This window comes from Zalophus californianus, chromosome 8 (assembly GCF_009762305.2).
Source record: "Zalophus californianus isolate mZalCal1 chromosome 8, mZalCal1.pri.v2, whole genome shotgun sequence".
NCBI classification, from domain to species: domain Eukaryota; kingdom Metazoa; phylum Chordata; class Mammalia; order Carnivora; family Otariidae; genus Zalophus; species Zalophus californianus.
This window is the reverse complement of record NC_045602.1, coordinates 57,954,644-57,971,536: the sequence shown is the minus strand read 5'-3', so window position 1 is coordinate 57,971,536 and position 16,893 is coordinate 57,954,644. Positions and strand designations below refer to the sequence as shown.

At 43.7% G+C, this 16,893-nt stretch overlaps 1 long non-coding RNA gene across 1 annotated transcript; it reads left to right on the top strand.

Moving 5' to 3' along the window:
- The first annotated feature begins 560 nt into the window (after positions 1-560).
- Positions 561-15,532, top strand: LOC113937021. The gene is made up of 3 exons (XR_003524465.1): positions 561-650; positions 14,686-14,789; positions 15,246-15,532. It is a non-coding gene; the product is annotated as an uncharacterized LOC113937021 (long non-coding RNA).
- The last annotated feature ends 1,361 nt before the right edge of the window (positions 15,533-16,893 follow it).

The window sequence follows — 16,893 nt, the reverse complement described above, 5'->3', positions numbered from 1 at the left end:
CTTCACAGCCATTTTCTGAATTCCTACTCTTTGTCCAGCAATGTGCTAGGGATGAAGAGATCACAACTTCCTTGCCATATTTTAATATTCCTGGATGTCCCCCTCTTATGGATTGAATGTTTGTGACCCCCCATAATTCAGATGTTGAAACCCTACTCCCTACCCGCATTGTGGTAGTACTAGGAGGTGAGGCCTTTGGGGGTAATTAGGATTTGATGACATCATATGAATGGAGCCCTCAAGAATGAGATTAGTGCCTTCATAAGAGCCATGAGAAAGCTTGCTTCCTCTCTCTATTCATGGCCATGTACAAGGAAAAGTTGGTGGTCTACCATCCAAAGAGGACCCTCACCAGGTTTGGGAGCCCTTCCTGCCTTTGACTCCTGAGCAGGAAAGTGACTGAGCTCAGCTGGACTTTGCCCACTGGACGAGGGGAAGATACAGTCTCCCAGAACATTTAGAAGAGGAACAGGAAGAGACCCAGCATGCTCTGATGAGAAAATCTGATGGTGGTTGGTTTCTTGGTAATGTGTAGGCTTGAAGGAGGTGTTCTATCTCAGCAGGATTGCCTGTCATGGGGTGACAGAGACATGCTGAAGGGGATGGCCACCCACCTACTCACCAAGAAAAATTCTACCCTCCTGCTAGCGGTATGTTCCCTCCAATTCACGGATGCTACCATTAGATTTGGCAGCACCGGAATTAATGGGGGAAATAGGCTTGCTTGGGATGCAGAGTAAGGCTTGGCTAAGAGAAAGAAGCAGGTGGGAGGGGGATGACCTGCATGGTGACCAGCTCCAGTTAGCCAGCTCAGAAAGACTGTCATCACCACCCAAACCATACTGAGTTTAGACTGTGACTGTTAGCTTCTTGATAAACTCTATAGTGTTTATTGTCTTATATGAATTCAGTTCTTCTCAATAAGGTTTTCTTTCTTTCTTTCTTCTTTCTTTCTTTCTTTCTTTCTTTCTTTCTTTTTTCTTTCTTTCTTTTTTCTTTTTCTTTCTTTTCTTTCTTTCTTTCTTTCTTTCTTTTTCTTTCTTTTTCTTTCTTTCTTTCTTTCTTTCTTTCTGTCCCCTCCTAGTGCAGGGAGGTCTCTGAACAGTGTAGGCACAGGACAGTTGTACCAGCTGTGCCTGGACAATGATGCCTTGTCTGGGGGGAGGGCTGAAGCAGGGGCTGGATCTGGCCTGCTCCGCTTGCTGAGCTGAGCTCTGGTCTGTGGCTGGGTCAGCTGGGGGAAGGAATACCTTTGTGTAATTGGTCTGTATTTTTCTAGTCTGTGCAAAAGCTCTTAAATGCTAGTGGTATGTGGCCACCATCCCAGGAGGGTCTAGGAGCCCTGTTCAGTGGCATCCTGGCACTCAAGATGAGTAGCTCATGGGCACATCTGAGTGGAGCCTATACCTCTTTAGGTGGCCACATACTACGCTTGTACCTAAAGAGAGACAAAACCTTGGCATTCAAGAGTTCCATGAAGGAGAGTGCTGGTCTCTCTGAATTTGTTGAGGGCCCAGGCTCACTCCTGTATGGGCTCATAGAATCAACCCTCCACCCTGAGAGGACTCCAACAGCTGTTTGATCTAAGGTGATTCATTTAAACCTTCAGATCCTTCATTTCCTTACCTGTTTAAAAGGGGATGACAGTTTTTACATTAAAGGATTGTCCTGAGGATTAAACAGGAGAAGGTTCCAGGAAATATTTTGGGACCTGTAATATCCTGAACAAATGCAAATGTTAGGAATGGTTGTTACTCCCCATGCACGCTTAGCCTCTGATTCACCTCGGGATGGGAAACCAGATGTTTTTGTTTCCATGTTGTGCAGCGGCCACTTCAAAGTCTTGGGAAGTCTACTCAGTAATGCTGGTTTGAATGGAGCCCCCATGTCCTGAAAGCAATGCTCCACCGTAAGCTCTCAGTTGCTGTTGTAGGAGACTTCCTTACAGATAAATAATGCTGCTCCTGGGAACCTCAGAGAGAAAATCTTCTATGTGCCATAAAGGTTTTGTTTTTGTTTTTGTTTTGTTTCTGGGTTGGGTGTGTGTGTGTGTGTGTGTGTGTGTGTGTGTGTGTGTGTGTGTGTGTATGAAGTTGGATATCCATGAAAAGTAAAAAAGCAAAAGATTAGGGGACAAGCAAAGTCAAGAATCTGACTCCCTTTAAATGAACCACAAAATGTTTTTGTTAATTTGTAAATGGTAAGGATAAAGATTTCAGTCAGACTGAGACAAATATCAGTCTCCTGGGCTGTGTGTTCCCCACTCCAGAGAATGTCGTCTGCAGCCTCCTTCCTTCCTTCCATCCTTTCACACCTCCCTCTCTTTTGGGTCTTTCTCCATCCATTATAACCCTCTCAACTTCATCAAATCCTCAATAGGTGCACCCACAGCTGGGTTCATGGGTAGGTGGAGTATGAGTAACTGAGCTTAAGAAATTCTTCTGTCCCCAAATATCTCCTGAATAGCTCATTGCTGATGACTGAAATCCTGCTATTAGCCAATTCCTTTAGATGAAAAAATCACCTCCTATTAAAATTCAAGTATCCCCTGGAAAAGTAACATATAAAACTGTTACACCTTAGTGAAGGACTTGATCCAGGAGCCAGCAAACTTTTTCTACAATGGATCAGATGGTAAATATTTTAGGCTCTGTGCACCATAAGGTATCTGTTGCAACTACCCAACTCTGTTGCTGTAGGATGGGGGCAGCCATAGATGGTACATGACGAATGAGCATGGCTGGGTTCCTGTAAAATTTCACTTACAAATACAGGAAGTGAGCTGCATTCGGCCTGTGGGCTGTAGTTTCTGACCCCTGACTTAATTGAATCCTTTCAAAGGGGACAACCAGCCATGAGCAGGGCAGGGAGCACCTGTACCTGATGTGGGGGGAGAGGAGGTGGGCAGTAGGGTGCGTAACATGGGACAAAAAGCCACTGGAGAGGTGGACCTTCTAAGCCAAACTTCATAAGAGTTAGTCCTGTTTCATTTAGACATTTCTTTCTGAGTTGAAATTATTTGACTCAATCAGTTTGTTTGCTACATATATATTTCTACAATTTTTTATTGTAGGGGGGTTACACATTTTTTCACTCATTTTCATTTTACTTAGTATATCATTCTTATTCAGTATATCAATTCAACAGGCAAAGTGCAAGCCAGCTCTTATTCTACCATTTTATAGCTTAGAATACTATTAATGTCATGGAAGTCGCTAAACATTAAAAGGGAAACACTTTCGAATCCGAATGGATTTCAAACTGTACTCTGCCATCCCCTTCTTCTGTTTGCATTGAACACTTTTTGACGCTGGAAATACATTGTGGATGGTCTGAGAAGTGAATGGTGTTCTGATTTCCTTGAAGCTGTGCCTGAAAGAAGCTTTTACTCTTTTTGTCCAAACAGCATTTTATTTCAGGATCAAGAGTGGCAGATGCATGGTGCTTGGTCTTAGCTGTGACATGTTCTTGAGGTAAAAAAGAGATTTGTAAGTCTTTTTAAGCCTCATTCAGGTGTCAGTGGGCACATAGGGGAAGGTGCATGATTCCCACGGAGCTGGTGCCGCTGACCCACACCACACAGGGTATGAGCTTGTGCGGTGTTCCAGGAGCCGGACGGGATTTGACCACAGACACAGGTTGCCAGTCCCTCCGGTGATAGACAGGGCAACACGGAAGATGACAAATTTAGAATGAGGAATGGAGCCTGGAGCCATGGACTGGCAAGCCTCTGAGAAGACTAAAATTGACCACGGAGGTGGGGAGAGGAAGGGCAGCGGGGTTGTTGAATGGGTGCCTTCATTTTACCCTGAGACATACTGGCTTCTCTCCGCCTTTGGGAACAGGCCCAACGCCTTTGGAGACAGTCTAATTATCTTTTTATACATTCATAAAGAAGTTTATTTTTGGTAAAGACACTCCAACTGGAATATACTTGATTGGTTTACACTGGAAAAGTAATTTGGGGCTCATCATCCAAATTACATTAAAAATGCTGAACTGTATTCCAGTTATTACCCAGTCTAGCTTCCTTCGTACTGTATCAGGGAGATGGAGTAACAGCAAATTACAGGGCTTGCATATATTTGGTGTTCCTAAATATGAACTGGTAAGAGACAAACTTTGCTTTTAACAAGGGATTATTAACATCCACTAGATATTTCATACGTGGGCCTCTTTCCTCTGTCTACAGAATCTTGCCGGGCGGGGGTCGGAAGACCTGCACCTTCTGTGTCACGCAGTCAGCCCTGAGGGAGAGAGGGGTACTGCATCTGCACCAGTGAGGTGTCTCCAGAGAAACAGGACCCCCTGCTCCACACACACAGTCTCTTCCTGTTCTTCACAGTGATGCTCCAGCAAGTCACTACAAACCCTGAATTAGCAAATACTCAGCCATTGCTCCTAGGAGAAATGCAGGGTTAGGTTTCTGTGAACCCCTGGTCACAGCATTGCATCAACCCATCAAGATATGACCTTGTTTTATCTGTGTTTCTCTTTAAAGACACCTTATTCAATAGGTATTGTTCACTTATGACCACTGAACTTGCAGCTGACAAAAACTACAGCTCACACCTAAATGAAGCTCATCTAATATGCATATATTCTCGTAAGATACATCACAACCTCCTGGTGTTAAGAATACGAGACAGAGCTTCAGCACTGTGCTTAGGGGCCCTTTTGAACAGTGAAATCACCAAAAAGAAACACAAAAATATGAAAATCATAGCACTAAACAGATCACAGAAGGAACACTTCTTTGCAGTATGTGGCTCGGTCACTTCGTTTAATGTCAGCTAGAAATATGCATTAGGCAACTTAAATTTTCTGTCACTCTGCTCATGTCTACGAATGACTGCAGAAGCTCTGTCAGTACGGATTTGGGGGATACAAAGCAGGCAAATTCACAAAGATAGGATCTGTGAATAATGAGGACTGACTGTATATCTAACAAGATTAATCGCAAGGAGTTGGTGTACATGATTGTGGGGCCTGGCAAGTCTGAAATCTGTAGGGCAGGCCAGCAGGCTGGAAACTCTCTAGCAGAAGCCAAAACTGTACTTAACAGGTGGAATCCTGACTTCCTCAGGGAAACTTCAGTTCTGCTTTTAAGGCCTTTCAAGTGATTGGATGAAGCCCACCCAGATGATCAGGAATCATTTCCTTTATTTAAAGTCAGCTGACTAGAAATGTTAATCACATCTAAAAAATACAGCAACACCTAGTGTTTAATTGAACAGCTGGGTGCTACAGTCTAGCCAAGCTGACACATTAAACTAACCATCGCAGCACCCAACTTACAGCCCAGGAAAGTGGCCCGTGAGGAGATCTTCCCTTCGCATTTTCCTAGAAGGCTAGTGTGAGAGAGCAGTAACCCACAAACCCCATGCTCTGGCCTGGGTCAGTGTTCATTCAATGAACTCCAACTTCCACTCTGCAGGGGGACCTCAGTCAGAGCCCTGACCTCAGGGGGAGTGGTGAAAGTCCCTTTTCTGAGGTGTTAAAAAGGGAAAAAGATTTAAGCATCCCCCTTTGATTTGCCAGATATGACCCATCTTTGTTTCCAACTAATTTTCTTATACCCACTGATCCAGGCTTTTTTCTGCTCTGAGCCCCATGCTGCAGCCAGTTGCATAGCCCCTGCCCTGGAATGAATGGAGGGCTTTGACTGCTCCCAGTCCATGGGCTAATGTCAGCACTGTTACTGGGCAGTAGTAGTGTTATTGCCTAATCTAAAGTACCAGACTTCCCTATTTCTCTTTGTTTAAATTTTTTTTAATTTTATTATGTTATGTTAATCACCATACATTACATCTTTAGTTTTTGATGTAGTGTTCCATGATTCATTGTTTGTGCATAACACCCAGTGCTCCATGCAGTACATGCCCTCCTTAATACCCCTCATCGGGCTAACCAATCTGCCCTCCTCCCTCCCTTCTAAAACCCCAAACAGACTTCCCTATTTCTCTTGGCCCCATGATGGTTAGTAGAAAAAGGGGGAAGGACCTTACCCAGCATGTTATCCTCTTGCTATTGAAAGTGTGGTGCATGAATCAACTGCAGAACGCCAGACCTACTGATTCAGAATCTGCATTTTTAGCCAGATTCCAGGCAATTCATATGCACAGTGACTTTGCAAAACATGCTCTGGGTAGCTATCTGGAACCTATGGTCTGTCCTTCAACCCTCATTGTTTAGGTCTTGCATCTTGACCCATCTTTCCACCTATCTTGAATTGGATATCCCAGAATAACCTTGCTCCACCTGGCACTGGTGGATGGGTACCTCCATCCTACTTCCAAAAAATGGAAGTTCTTGTATAATGCCACCTGCCAAACCTGGCCAGCATTTTTCCTTCCACTGTTTAGGCATGACTTTCTGTTTTTAGCATCTCCGCAGGAGCACTACTTCTGCCCCATCCTGCCCTGTGTCTCTGACAGCTCCCCTCCCCCTTGGACTCCTGTTGGGTTCTACATGCCAGACTTTGAGGTGGGGGGCGGGGGGAGGAGTGACTGGAACTTCCTTTTCAGAACTGACTTGGATAGATTCAAACACTGATTAGCGCAGTTCAGAGAGGAAGTAGAGTCAGCTGAGAGATTCAGGCAACAGGGGGTCAGTTCCTGGATGTCTCACTTCTGGAATGAACCGAGGTCAACGTATGACCTTTATTTAAGCCTCCATTTCTAAATTGATGGGAAAGCTACCTTTGAATATCTTCTGTGAAACCCGTTATACCAGTTTGGGATCTTAAAGGTTTTTTATACATTTGCTTTTCAGGACAGTTTAATAGGGGATCTGTGGCCAGCAAAGAGTTACAGAGCTTTCTTTACTAGAAGTCTAATGGTCTCTTCTTATTAAGCATGGAATCCATTAACCTGTCATTATGGAATATCATCATGCCATGCAGCAAATGGTTAATTGAGTGGCATGCCTTTAATAGTATAGTCTGTAATTATAAAAGCTATTTTCAAAACTTCACTTTTGATCATTCCTCAAGCAGGATGATTTCTCACCATGAAAACCAGCTTTAGGCTTGGACAGCAATTACTCATATTTCCTTTTCCTGGCATTATAACTAGAGGAGTAGACAGTGGATTGGTTCCAAAAATAATCTTAAGCTTCTCTCACCTAAAGTCTGTCAGTTTCTAGGCTCATCTCCCATATCTCCAGAAGTGGAGAACCTAATAGTCATAAGCTCAACAATTGACTATAGCCTGCAATTTGCTGAGGGTCATTTTCCTGACTTCGCTGAATCACCACATGGTTGACGTGATTGCCACTGTCTCCACATGGACTAAGTGCATGTTGATGGATATGCAAGTCTCCTTGAGCAAAGTAAATTAATTATACAAGTGAATTGACTTACACATGCCTGAAACATTACGAACTACTGCACCGCACAACTCTGGGGGTACCACTATTGTCCGTGTAAATGGAGTTCATGTGTAGTACACAACCTATGGGACTGCATGTAGTTGGTGCCTGTTGGTTTCAGCGCAAATATCACCTCCTCAGAAGCTACACCTTTAGTCCCCATTCTATTTCCTTCATGGTATTTAAAGTAGTCTTAAATGATCTGTTTTAGTCCCTGCTTCTCTACATCAAACTGGAAGTTTCTGGAGGGCAGGGATATTGTCTGTCTTGTTAGAAGTCTGTTTAATACACAGCGGGTCCTTAATATGTGTTTGTGGAATGGGGGAATGAGATAATCAATATGTACATTTAAAGCAATGCCTATAACATGGGAAATTTCTTTAGGAATCTTCTATCCCATCACCAAAATGATAAAGTCAACTTCTTCTGTGATCATTCTTTCTGGAAATCTTTATTTTGTATGATTTCTTCTGTCCTGTTTTACTTTGTCTTGTCTTCCCTCCCCCCAGCTCCATTAAGGTACAAATAGTGACCTTAAACCTCCCTAGAATGAAAGAACCAACTAGTATCTGAGTGCCTACTGAATATCAGCCAGGGTTACAAATACAAAGTCGTGAAAACCATGGTCCTTACATCAGTGACGAAGTAATACATAAACATGAAACATAGATACTTTTTGGTTACTTAAACTATACCCAAGTTTGTAAGGATTGATAGGGAAGGGGACTATCTTTCTTGATTTTCTATTTTTTTGCTCAGTATCCTCAGAATCAGAAAAGTATTCTTTTAAAATAGATTTTTTTCTAGTATGATAAAATTTATTTTTTTAGTACAATAAAATTTTTAACACCAATTTAAGGAAAGAACAGGAGAGTTGTCACAAGGATATACATGATTATTTACCAAATTAATTGTACAACCATGATTGCTTACAGAGGCCTGTGAGTTTGTTCAGCCTGAGAGAGAAAAGATTTTATAAAGGTTGGTGCTGAGTCTGAGGTTCTTAAACAGAATGCAGTGAGATTCCTGGTTTGAATCTAAACACTTTCTACCAGCAAGATTAGAATATCTCTGAATACCTCTGACAAGCCAGCTGGGCAAATAGCTCTTGGGTATCCATTTGCATAAGTAAATTGTCAAGACTCCTTCTGTGGGGGATCAGGGGCAGGAGAATGGGAAGAACTCTGGTCTGAGCCTGTGGAAAGAGGGCAGATGCCCAAAGAGCTGCTTTCAGGAAGGATCTGAGTCACTTGGCTGAGGCTGAGAGTAGTGTCCCCTGGAGTCCAGGGGATGGAGGCTGGTCTAGCATCTGTGCCTTGAAGATTCCAGAGGCTACAGTTCTGATGCCTTGAAGACTGAGCCTTGGGTTCATCAGGAGGAAAGACCTTATGGTATCCACGGAGGGCTTGGACAGGAGTGGTGGCCTCAGCTGGAAGTATAAGTGTGGGGCATAAGAGTGGCTGGAGCAGAAAAGGAAGGACATGGCAGAGGTCACCTCTTTGTGGCACATTGTGAGTCAAACACTGCTTGGGGTGAAATTTCTGGGTGTGACTTTGAGGGGCCTCAGAGTCTTGCATTACTCAGGTGGAACATTGTAGGCAAGCTGCCATTGCTATGATTCATAGGCCAATAAAGCTAGACAAACTCAGGTTGTAGAGTTTGAATGCAGATATTTGAAAAGAAGACTTGGGCTCGCTGTGTGGTGGAAAGATGTGAGCAAAACATTGGCAATAGTGTCATACATCTTGTATTCTAGAAAGAGTCTTCTAAGGGGATGATGGGAAACCACGGTACAAAGGTAGGTGGTTGCCAGAAGCAGAGGTCTCTGAATGGCCAAGCCAAGGAGGTGCTACTAGAGGCTAACCAGAAGGAGAGTGAAGCTAAGAAAGCAGGACTCCAGGAGAGCCACCTGGCCCAGGTGGTTAGCAATAGTTTTTAAACTTGCTTTAGCATTAAAAATATTTTGTGAAATAAATACAATCTAATGAAGATACTTCGCAGATGTGAAGTAGATCAGACCAGAGTGGTAGAAAGGGAGGAGGGGCCTAGGGTGCAGGATGAGTCCAACAGTTAACTTTTGGTCATAGGAGAGTTGGTGAGTTGAAATTTTTTTAACCTGTGTTTTCTTTTTTTTTTTTTAAGATTTTATTTATTTATTTGTCAGAGAGAGAGAGAGAAAGCCCAAGCAGGGGGAGCAACAGGCAGAGGGAAAAGCAGGCTCCCTGCTGAGCAAGGAGCCCAATGCGGGGCTCGATCCCAGGACCCAGGGATCACGACCTGAGCCGAAGGCAGACGCTTAACTGACTGAGCCACCCAGGCACCCCTACCTGTATTTCCTAAAATAAACAGTTATTTGTTTTGTGGTCAAAAATTCCAAGGCTATTTTAAAGACTAAAACAATTCATGGCTTTGCTTTTAGAATCTGTTCATAGCTCATCTCGGGAAAATATTTCTTCTTATTCTGGGCCTCACAGATTTCCTTTTAGCATGTCTTGTACACTCCTTGCTAATTGTGAGCAGAGTCACAGAGGTGCTGTCTTAGTCCCTTCTGGCTGCTATATCAATACCATAGACTGGGTGGCTTATAAACAACAGAAGTTCATTTCCTACAGTTCTGGAGGCTGGAAGTCCAAGATCAAGATGCTGGCAGGGACAGTGTCTGCTGAGGGCCCACCACCTAGATGGCCATCTTCTTACTGCTTCCTCACATGGCCGAAGTGGGGAGAAAGCTCTCTGGGGTCTCTTGTATAAGGGCACTCATCCTATTAAGTTTCAATATATGAATTGTAGGGGGCCCAAAGTTCAATCTCTGTAGAGCAGGTATCTACAGCCCTAGGTGTGTTACTGTTGCCTCCCTAATCAGTCTGTTAAACTAAGATCTGTAAACTGACTCAGGTCAGCTTGTCTTTTTTTTTTTTTTAAGATTTTATTTTATTTTTTATTTTATTTAAATTCAATTAATTAACATACAGTGTATTATTAGTTTCAGAGGTAGAGTTCAGTGATTCATCAGTTGCTTATAACACCCAGCTTGTCTTTCTATGTGTATCCTTCTTATTCATCAATGGGTGCTCAATTCATGCCTAGTAGCTAAGGAAAGATCCTTTTGCTAAACTAGAAGGGAACAGGGCAGGAGCCTCCAGGGTAGCCATTAAAGCCTTGTTTGGAATGTGGCCTACAGCTTTAGGAACGTTTTCATCTATCTTGAGTGTTGTCCTGTTTGTAAATCAATTACCGGATTCCTACTGCTATCTGAAGTGACAAGGACACTATTTTTGGACCTAGCCAAAAGAGACTGCCCCTGAAGAGATTCTGCCACTTACTCAGGAGAACTTAATCTTCTACTAATTATGTTAGGAGAGGACACAGAAAAAAAAAGTGTGGGTGACTGGATGCTAATACACCTCGGCCTTGAGGAAATGCCAGGGCCATGGGTGCACATGTGACTCTGAGGATGCAAACCTGTCACACTGTGTCTGCTCATAGGTATTTCAAGTCACACCTCCACCTGCCCACGCAAGAACATTGTGTTCTCTCCTTCTGCCCTGGTGTCGCGTGCATGTGTGCGTGTGCGGTCCACACACACAATCTCACAGTTGTGCTCTCCTTGTTAACTCTTCCAGGAAGCCTTTGGTGTTATAAATCTGTAGCTTTCCGTTAAATCCCAGTCCCTTTTGGATCATTGAACTCACACGGAGTGTCCACTACCTCCAGTTCTTCGTCCTTCTGATAAGTGCCTAAGGGGAAACAAACATCCACCAAGAGACAAATGGCAGAAACTGGCCCCAGGGGCCTTCACATTAAAGCCATTTCATTACGTAACAACAAAGAACCCTCAACAAGTGGAGACCAGGGTGCAGATGGATGACTTACTCTGTTTGATATGAATAACATCTAAAGGAAGTTGTGGTGACAAATCAGGGATTAATAGGTTAACTCTTTATATGAATGTCCGCTCTATTACCACCACCCTGGGGTTGAATGGGATGCAATAGTCTCACTCACTGTCATCGCGTTACCCAGATTGTGTAATCAGAGATGGATTTTGCAGTAGCTAAAGAAAACAAAGGTATAAAACCAGGGAGTTCTAGCAGAGGGGAAGAAATGAGGCTTCTTGCCAGAAGAAGCCCTCCATCCAGAGGAAGATAGGATGAAAGTGAAAGGCGTTTCTCAGAGATGGGCCCAAAGCTGCTTCTGTTTTCTTCTAGCCTCAGGCTGGGTCTAGCTTTTAGGACCCTGGGCCCCAGAGTGACAAGAGGGAATTAACTGTGTCCTCCCACAAACTTCTACCAAGCCAGGGCCAGAGACACCCATCAATTCTGATGTGGAAGATCACTCAGTCATGAGATCTGTGGTTTGCCTCCTTCTCCACCTCTGGAAACCAGCCAAGGCTAACTGGCCTGGGATTTCCATCTGGGATGACTAGAACCAGTCCCGGTGAGCTCCGGGCGTCAGTAGAAACTGGCCCGATGGGTGTTCCCAGGGCGATTCTGAGTTCTGGGGTCATTCCTAGAGCCACCCTTGGCCTTCAGGCTCTGTGAACCTGTCAACTGAGGCTGAGCTGTGTGATATCCTTGCTCCTTCTTTCGGGTCTCCTCCACATTACCATCACTTCATCCCTGCTGTTAAAAACTTAGCCCAACCTGTTGGAATGAGCACTGGGTGTTGTATGTGGGTGATGAATCACTGGATTCTCCTGAAACCAGTGCTGCACTGTATGTTAACTAACTTGAATTTAAATTTAAAAAAAGACACAAAAACCTAGTCCAGGCTTATTACGTTTCATCTGGACCTGGACTGAAGGCAGTTTCCATCTCATGGACCAATTCCAGCTAATTGGCAGTGGCTATTGGAGTCCTATGTTGACAAGAATTTTGATTTAGCAGGAAAGAGTGGTTGTCCATGCATAGTGGTTGTCCAATAATTAATATCCTTAATAATAAACTGGCACAGGAGGGAAACTGCAACATGCATCCCGATCTGCCTTCTGAGGGCTATGCTTACTTCTATTTTCTTCCAGAAAAAGAAGGTTAATCTTCTAGAAGCATTAGTTGATAAGTTGATAACATCTTATAGAAAAAACTTCACCCCCCCTCCACTTCAGCAACCTGTTCTACCTCTGTTATCCCTATCTAATTATATATGTATCTGCATGTGTATGTGTGTATATAGAATCACACCACCCATCCCTTCGTCTTCTAGCTCTATCACCCCCTTTCTCCCAGACTACTGGCTGTTCATCTCCACTCTGTTCTCTTAGCTCATCACTGACGTCATGGCTGGATCCCAGGACACAACTCTTCTGTTGCTTTCTTGTCAGCAACCTCCACCTCCTTGCTCCCTTCCTTCTGCTGTGTCAGTCCTACAAACCCTTTCCTGTGGATGGACTTAACTATTTTCCATCTCTCTTCCAGTGTGAGGGCCCCTGAAGGCAGCTGGAGGAATTCACACTCTTGTGGTCTGTTCTCTGACCTCAGCTGGGTTCTCAGCACGGCTACCTTTGGTCAGCATCCTTTCCTCCCCTGTTCCCCCAGCTGCCATTTTATACCTTCACCACAGCACCCCTGCCCTCTCCCCAACCATGGCCATCCTCCTCTCAGTAAATGACCAAGTCTTCTGTTCTAGCTCATGCTGCTAAAACAAAATACCTTCGACAAGGTGGCTTAAACAACAGATATTTATTTCTCACAGTTGAGGAGTCTGGGAAGTCCAAGATCAAATGTTTGCAAATTCAGTGTCTGGTGAGAGACCTCTTCCTGGTTTGCAAATGGCTGCCTTCTTGCCATATCCACACATGGTAGATGGCGGGGGGGGGAGCTCTGGTCTTTTCTACTTATGAAGATACTAATTCTATCATGGGGGCTACACCCTCGTGAGCTCATCTAAGCCTAATTACTCCCCCAAAGGCCCCACTTCTTAATACCATAACATTTGGCATTAGGGCTTCAACATATAACTGTTGAGGGGACAAACATTCAGTCCATAGCAGCTTCTATTTTATGAACTCCCTCAACTCCCACCCTCAGAACTTCGGGCTCTCCTGCCATCACATCCAGCCCTCTTCTCCACTTTCAAGGGAAAAGGGTTCCCTCCTGCACAGAGCCTCCTCTGGGACTCTGGATCCAATTTCTTCTGGCCTTTTGCTCTCTCCTTTTTCCTTCTTCTCCCCACTTTTGAACACTTCCCAGCAGCCTAGAAACATGGTCATGTCTCTCCCTTCTTAAAATAAAAAACTCTCTTCCCAGCCAGCCTGCCACTGTCCAGCTCCCTCACAGTGAAGCTGCTGGAAAATGTCCATTCCTTCATGACCCTGTCCACCTCGCTGTCTTAGTTGCCCGCTTTGCACAGAGCTGATCACTGTTGTTGGCTTTCTGGATACCAGACCTTCCTGGTTCTTCTCTTTTCTCCTTGGCTTGTCCTCCTCAAGGCTTACCCTTTAAATGATGGCATGGCCTGGAGATTTGAAAGTGGTTTCTAGTGCCAAAGGCTGATCCTGGAAGCACTGTGCCATGCTCTAGTTCTTTCAGAGCTGTTACCAGGTGAAAAGACAAGAAGCTTCCAGGGCAGGCTCTGGAAGGTGGGCTATTGTCACTGCCGGGGATGAAGAGTATGGAGAGAGTAACATTGTTTCCAACACAGGGAAAAATATGAAGAACATTCACGTTGGTTGCACAGATTCCTAATTGGCACTAAGGCTTTAGCTCTGGCTAAAGAATGTAAAAAATGTAAATTTCCTGTTTGAATGCCTGTATTTAATTGTATTGTCACGAAGAGGGTACCTAAATAGCTGTGTACAGTGAGGGCAGCAGCTAGAACTAACTTGCCTGCCCGATCCAGGGACCTGAACATCCAAGACACCACCAGGGCTTTGTTTCGAAGAGGGTCTGCAGGAGAAGACCTATCTCCAAGTCCTGGATGTTGGGATTAGGGCCCTCATATAAAGGGGCAGAGAAAAGATAAGACTTCCCTCAAACTCCTTTATGAGACAGAGAACTTGCCCTGAGCGGGAGCGGTTGAGCTTGGGGTCCCAAAAAGGGTTTGTAAATCAGATCTCACCCCTTTCCAACAGGTCTGGTTGAGACTGGTCCCTGAGTCATGGGACAGGGCAGGTGATCTGAAGCTGGTAGGCCCATACTCTCTGAGGTCTGCAAGGCAGACTTGCCTCCATATGGAGCCAGGAAGCTCAGACCCCGGGGCAGGAACAACCCACGGAGCCTCTCTGAGCTCTGGTGAACGTTGACATCCTGCGAAACCAGGTGGTGCCTGAATCAAATACCTCTTTGTAACTCGGACCCTTGCTTTCCCTTCCTGTAGCCGGTGAGACCTGGAAAATAAGCTGCCCTTGGAAACGAAGCCCAGAGGTAAACAACTGAGCAGCTCACCAACCTGTTGGAGAAGTTCCACTTTGTCTGCCGAATGTAGGTTTTGCAATAATAATGCTCTTCTTCATAAGCTGCATTCCAGTTTCGAAAGCCCTGTGACTGTAACCATTCATGTCCGTAAACAATTAGTCTCTCAAAGTCCTTTTCAAGCTGGGGAGGCTCTTGTGTCTGCTCCACACCAGCTCTGGGGGGGATTTTGGATGAGGCTGTGCCACAGCGAGGTGGGGCCCAAGATGTGCAAATATAATCAGATCCACCATTTGAGAAACCAGAGTGCTAATTTCTCAAAGGGCTTAGTCACTTTGAGCCCCTGACCGCCTCCTCTGTGACTGGGCCCCGTGGGGATCTGAGTGAGTCATTTATGGGGGCAGGGCAAATGTAGGAGACAACAGCAGGACTTTTTACCAATCTCAGATTTATTGGTTAAATGAATTTGGCATCTGGTTGGTGCTCCTTGTACCTCATCATTTCATTTTTTTTTTTTTTTTCAAGGAAGAACCTTGGGAAATAAGACTTGAATTGTTTTGGTGGAAGATCAGAGGCAGTAGCTCACCTACACTTGGTGCTACAGATCCTTCCTGTATTTGTCCTGTGAGCAGAATCCCCACTTTTCCTCAGTTTCCTGTGGAGTTATGGAGTCCAAAAGGAGACGGAAAGACAGCACTTGGGAGAGCTGCCCACCCAAAATGAACCCAACCCAATTCCAGATGATTTGGCTCTGTGTTGAATGGGGCTTTCTTATTGTTTTCTTTTTTCCTTTGAGATTGGTTTGCATTATCCATTGCTGCCCTAAGTGGATAAAAACTGAAAACTATGGGTATTACATTTTAATTGGGGCCAGTACTATTTCAACAATTTGGAATTTAACTGGTGTTTTTTAGAAAACTCAATTTGTTAGCGTGAAAAAAAAATCTTTTTCCCAAATTTTTCATATGTTGATGCAGGAGGATAGAGAAAGCCATTTATGTCCAAAATAAAATATTTTCAAATATGTTCAAATAGTAGACTATTACTCAGTTCCACATTTCTTTTATTACCTACAGATAATGGGATCCTTGTAGGTGTCACCACCAAACTGGTCATTACCAATCTCATCCCATAGCATTCTTACTTTCCTCATTAACTCTTGTTGAGTGGTTTGAGACAGAAAGCCATTCTTTCCAATATTAGACCTTCCAAAAAGAATTATGTTAAAGAATTAATCATACTCATTATTAAGAGCAGAGCCAGAATAAATGTGATGTGATGCATTATCACACATTCTCTATTTGTGAATATAAAGACATCAACTAGGAATTAATGTGCTTGCTACAAACTTAGGGAAACAAATTAAAATCCCCATTCTATATTAAAGATCTAATTAATTTATCAGCTATTTGCCTCATCGCTTGAAAATGTTAAAAAGGCCATTTATGCAAATTATATAGTTTTGGTCATATTTTATTTTCCAGACTATTGTGGTAATTGTCTTACCCAATAGATCTGCAGCTATTTCATGTCTTTTGTTATTTATTATTGTTGTTTTTGTAACTTGGAATATACTACTGATGGTTAAAATGTTCTTTAAATCGTACACGCCATTTACCTTGAAAACTGGACAATTCAATAGTTTAGTATCTACCTACATCCAGGAAATAAATATCAGATCTCAATAGGTTTCACAGAACCTAGATTTAATTTTCAGAATTCTGGAGGGGAAAGTGGAAAGGGAAAGTGACTTGCTTAGTTTTTAGTGAGACAGAACACAAATGTTCTTGCTGCCCCTAAATTGTCAAAAGAGAAACCACATTGACCCACCAATCTGTGAATGTTTAAAATCTGGCTAGTTCAATTCTTTTCAATCCCTGGAACATTCAGGAACACACCTACAAAAACAACACACAGACACACACACACCCCACACACTTTGAAAAATGGCTCAACCCCGGTTCCTTGGAGAAGGAGTAATGAAGCTACTAATCATCTCATTAGACCTGTTTCCTTAAGAACTCAGAGAATACTTATGACCTTTTCATTCATACCATACTTGCTTGTGTTCTAGACATCAGGGTGTTTGACTAGTCTTGTCAGTACATTTCAATATCAGGTAAGCAGTGTCGGAGAGACTCTGAGTGAAATCTAAAATCAGAATTGACTGATT